Here is a 6,000-nt window from a genome sequence, read left to right as displayed (position 1 = left end):
AAGTAAGTCAGAAAAGCCACTAATTGTTTAATCCATTGATGCTTGGTTTCAAAGCCTAGAATAGAAACTTGAAAATGTGATCGCCTTGCAGTGTAGTTGACTGGTGCTCCCACTAAACAACGGTCACCGGATTGAAATATTGTAGGTCAGCCATGTATCGGGGTGATATTTTGAAAGAACTTTCAAAATCTCCATATAGCATTTCAAAAGCTTTCTTACACCCCTTTTGTGCTTTTCTATACCTAGGAGTAAATATATACAACCTTTTTATTTTTTCCTGAACTGCCTTAATACTGATATGTGGGCCGGTCATAATATATGGTATCAACGTATTAGTAACCAGGTGACTGTTCAAATTGAAATGATCCTTATCATAATCATCTGTGAGACAAGTGTGTGGGAGAACCATTTTGCCTGCCTTCCGCATACCACTTAAAATCTCTCTAAAACGGATCATCCACTCACTTTCCAACATATGACGCTTGCAAATAACCTTCCAAAATTTAGTTGTGGACTGATCAGAAATGAACTCTTTTTTTTCTTTGAGCGCGCATAGTCTCGGCCGCGCCTTTCATTTCTTGCTTGTTTTGAAATAACATACTTAATTACATAATACAAGAAAAATGATCAACCACCAAAAACTGGTCCAACATACAAAATGATACATTTTGAAAATTCATTAAAACCCATACTAACTCGACTTCGATAAATTAAGTTTTTCGGGATCCCAAAGCGCGAGTCGAACCGGGATTTGTCGTCTCTCATGGAAGGGCAAATTCGTGGCCTTACTGTATTATCCAAATATGGAATCGCATTAGAATGATAGCAATATTGTCATCACCTCAGACGGTAACATCTTCAGACGAATGGTCATCATCACCAGACGATTGATCATCATCCATCACGTCGTGATCTAATGGGCTATCACTATCCGACTCATCTGATTGATCGTTAGCTACATTGTTGTTGCTCACATTGTCCCTTTTTCCCACCCGTGCCGCAACTAGTTTGTCGGCGCTCTCTTTTAGATCTACGTTGGGCAACCTCCTCTTGTATCCCTACTGCATCCTGTAAATACCATACAAAATAGAAGTTATTTTTATACTACAATTAAAAAGATATTTATGTATACAATATGTATATTTATACCTAATATACAAAACCTATACATTTGCTAGCTATTGTTTTCTTGATCAATCCAAAAATGTAATTATCCCCTAACTTTCTTCGACGATCTTCCCATAAACCAGCTGTATACCTAAAATACACTTCATCTTGCTCTTTTATAGCATATCGCTTGTCACGATTGAAATGAAAAGGATCAAACTCGACACATGGTCCCGGAATATGATGCTTTCTACCAAACTGTCTGAGATCGATGTCTACCATGTGGCACTCACACTAGATCCCACAAATGAGAGGTACTTGCACCATCCAAACATCTCGGCCACGCCGACACCACTCAGGGAGTCCATTAATGATGGCCTCTGAATAAGGCTGCCACACAAACTATGATAGAAAGAACATAAAATTACATGATAATATAAGAAACAAATTGCAAATAACGTAACTATTATATCAGAACACCAATAACAAGCATAATTGTGATAAAATACCTGACCATCTGTTAGGTTGTCCAATTACATCCCTACATATGGCTAGGACATTACGTGCCTCATTTTCGCTGACTCTACGATGAGTCCAATTCCGTGCAAGAGCCACGTGTGACTGAAGAGCTGTGTGTGGTGGCTGCATCGGTAAAATTCGCTCCCAAGCCTAGACCTATATTAAAAAAAATTTAAAAAAATATAAAAACATTATAACTATCGAATAAGACAACCAAACACATCGCTGGCCTAGGACATCGAAGCCCGGCATAGAGAATTATACAAATATGACAATGCAACTGCTCCCCAAGCTTGTGTACTCATTGCGTTAAGGTCACCCAAGTCGAGCAAATAGTCAAAATTAAGCTTGTCGCCAGACTTATCCGGAAATATCGTGCCGCCACACAACCATAGACAGTACAACATGACTCTCTTTTGCACCTCAATTTCTGTTGTCTGATCTGTAATGGGATCTAAGTCTTTCATATATTCAACTAATTTACATACTTTCAACCTACTAACACCATCAAAACAATCCTTAATGGGTGCCCAACCAAAGAAGCTCGTGGATCACTTGTTGCCACCCCACAAGGTTTAAATTTCTAGCTTGAGCTTGAATCAAGGGGCCACCATCTACGAGCATGTAAAACATGAGCTTGTTGCTCCTAAACGCACATGCAACTATACGCGGTAGTACAAGTAATATAGGAATAAAGTGCAGATATCGTACCCACATAGACTTATGATTAACTATTTACTAAATTAAACTAATGCTAATTATCTAAACAAGAAATAAAATCCAAAGTTATATTTATAAACTAACTAAAAATAAAAATAAAGCAAATAATGAACCTCAACAGCTGCTCCAAGCTCTGTCTAAGTCAAAAGTTATGCAAAAATCGTGTAAAATATGTATTTATAGGGTACCAAAAGGCTTGGGCTTTTAAAAATCAGATCCAATTCGGATGGAGAAAAAACAGCTAAAAATAAGCTTGGCGCGCGCACGGCCAAAATTCCAGTGATATTTCTCGCTGCCAGGTGTGTGTGTTGACTTTTCTCCCCTTTTGTTTTGCTTCTTTATTCTTTCGTCTTCGTTCTTTTTACCGAAGTAAGCCATTATTTCAAAGAAATTCATCAAAATAATTTATTTTAAAAAAAATTTACATAACTAGAATAAATGTATTCTGCAGTAACGTATTAGGCATTATTTTATTCAAAAAATTCAACGGGCAAAAAAGTTAATGGTTAACGGTGCTAAAGGATAATTCGTTAATGTGAGTAACGTTTTATGTACGTAACTGACAGTAACGTTTCTACAAAATTCTGTAAATTGGGAATCCTTCTGATTGATTTACTTATAATACATTATCGACAGTTTTTGGTGAATATGTTGTCCCCCTTTTTTGTTAAAAAAATTCAGCATTTTGCACATAAAGAAAGTATCTATAAGCAACTAAATATTTTCAAAAAAAATTTCAGAAAGTACCTATTAACCCCAAATAATAGTATGCTGATAACGACAACCATCAATTCCGAACTAATCAATAAAGCTACAGGTATTCACAACCTAGTGTATCATCCCCTTAATTGATAGAAAAGAACTTAAGAGTAGAACCTTATCCATGCATGTATACAAAATTGCATTTCCGTTATTGTATTATCAAATAAAGATGCATAGCAAGCTGATTTTCTCGGTCCCAAATTCCATGAACCCAAGAAAATGTTAACATGTTGCAAAGGTTAAAGAGAAACACGAATAAGTACTAAAACAAAAGAAATTCTAGGTCGATCGGTCCTTATAAAAGCCTTAGCCAAACATACAACTTTAAGTGTAGTGCTTTATTTTCCTATGTCACTGGTGTTTACCAGATTTCTTGATTCTTTCGTAATGTATGCTTACAAGTTGAGAGAAACATTTATTAGCAATTATGAGCATCGAGATTGTTAAGAGGAAAAAATTGGTTCACAAAAGGGTATTTTTTTAGCAACAATGATGCTTGTTAGAATTCCATTCAGATAGTACATATCCTAAAGCCAGGTCTTTCCCAACTAAACAATGCTAGCTTTATCCATCTCATCTACAGTGTCGAGAGAAAACATCTCCTAGCTAGTTCCAATTATCCCCAACTACTTCCAAAATTGCTTGATGTATATCAAAGGGTCAAAGAACGTTAAAAAAAAAAAAGTGAAAAAATATGTGTAAGATGCTATTTTTTTAACAAAAAGGGGGGAACAACATATTTACCAAAAAACTGCAAGTAACGTTTTATAGGTAAATCAATAAGAAGGATTAACAATTTGATGGGATTCGATTGTCCGTGCCTGAATTCCATAGAAACGTTACTGTTAGTTACATTTTAGCCTAACGTCGTAACTTTGAGTTACGACTTTAAGATCAATCAATGTCAGATTTCGTACAAGGATTGCTAGTGCGTCGATTCTGTAGAAACGTTATTGTCAGTTACGTATTAGGTATAAAACGTTACTCGTAGTAACGAATTACCCTTTAACACCGTTAACCATTAGCTTTTTTGCCCGTTTAATTTTTTGAATAAAATAATGGCTAATATGTTACTGCGGAATACGTTTATTCTAGTTGTATTATTTTGGTGAATTATCTGAAATAATGGCTTAATTTGGTAAAAAATTCTTCGTCTTCACTTGGTTGCCACGTACTAATTCAAATTCAATCTTCAATCTGTTACTCTTGAAATATTTTGTTCATTCAGTCATCATGCAATCATGTTGTAATCATTAGGTCCCCTTCCTTGTCTCTTCTTTCTTTTATTTTCTTTTTCTTTTCTTCTCCCGCGTTTTATTCAATTTTGCATCGAATCTCTTCAATTTTTATACCGCTTTATTCTTACATAATAAAAATATAATATTAGCACAACACATTAGAAATAATACTCAAAATATGATTAAAAGTACTAAGATGTGAGGCAATAATGAATAAATATAAGCATTTTAGGCCGAACATCAAAGCTCCATATCTTGTAATGTGATGGTCGCCTCACCCGTACACAGATAAAAGGTGTGCGATTCAAGTTGCCACCTCTCTATAAGTGCAGTGATGACTCCCCAATCATATAGGATAGGTCCTACCTCTACTACTCCCCTAAATCCACACCTGCCAAAGTAGTCAAGGATGCGGGGATGCAAAGGACTATTCCTCACGTGCTTCCAGAAATCGCGATCCACACGGCGTGGAAATAGGCACGCTTTCGGTCCTTTCAAGGTCCCATCCCACACACCCTGTGATCGATGCTTTTGCTGGAGTGTTAGCACATTGTACACTTCTGGACCCGAATGTAGGGGCACTCGTGGAAGAACCATACCTATAAACAAAAAATTAAAGAAACTAAAAATTAGTAAAATAAAAACTAAAAATTGTTTATCTAGATAATTTACTTATTTTAATTTACATAAATTATCAATAGTACGATATATTCTTAAGGGGTTAGTTCTAGTTTCACCTAGGATTCTACTTTTAATTAACCCTATAAATTGATAAGTTCATACTTATACATTTTTAAGGGGTTAGTTTGAGTTTCACTAGGATTCTACTTTAATAACCAAATGGAAGAAAATGTATGATTTTGACAAGATTACAAGCTGTTTCTCCATTATTTAAGTCTATTCTCTAATATGATGCATATTGTACTTAGTCTTTTTTAAGCTATGTATTAAACAAGATGCTTTTGTATATTTCAATAACATTGTTTTACACTAAGCTAGCCATAGAGTTTTAGTAGGGGTATGTATCCAGACTCTAGAGAAGCTCAAATGATGCCTAAGTCTTGACTTTCATGATTTGAGGCTGGTTGAATTATTCAGAAACGAATAGCGGAAACAAATTGTGTTTATTTAACAGCAAGTTGCCTTCTTTTTTCCATGCAATAGCTATGTGTAATAATAATCCCAAGAATGGAACCACACACCACTGAAGAATTCATGATGCAGCCAAAAAATATTGGGGAGCCCTTTGCTTTTGCAGAAATTTTTTTGAATTACAGAGGGCACAAAGGGCTGAACAAGTGACACTGAAAGTATGTACAACAAAATTTAATAAGTAACTTTGAACTTCAGGACAAAAATTAATACCCCAAGGACTCAATTCCAACATAAATGAAAGCTTTAAACTTTTTAATCAAGAAGCAAAACAACATCAATGGAATAAATTAAAACAAAATCAAACCAATCAAACAAAAAATTCCAAATACAATTGAAAACTTTACTTTATTTCCATACAACAAGTGACACTGGAAGGATGGCTCGATTAACAAAAATTTCCGTTATGAGAACAGAAATTACCAATTTTAAACTTCAAGACCAAAATTAAAATCATAAGGGCTCGATTCCAACACAAACAAAAGCTAAGAAAATAGCATAT

This window comes from Lycium ferocissimum, chromosome 10, assembly GCF_029784015.1.
Source record: "Lycium ferocissimum isolate CSIRO_LF1 chromosome 10, AGI_CSIRO_Lferr_CH_V1, whole genome shotgun sequence".
In the NCBI taxonomy this organism is placed as follows: Eukaryota; Viridiplantae; Streptophyta; class Magnoliopsida; order Solanales; family Solanaceae; genus Lycium; species Lycium ferocissimum.
This window is presented reverse-complemented; position numbering follows the sequence as displayed.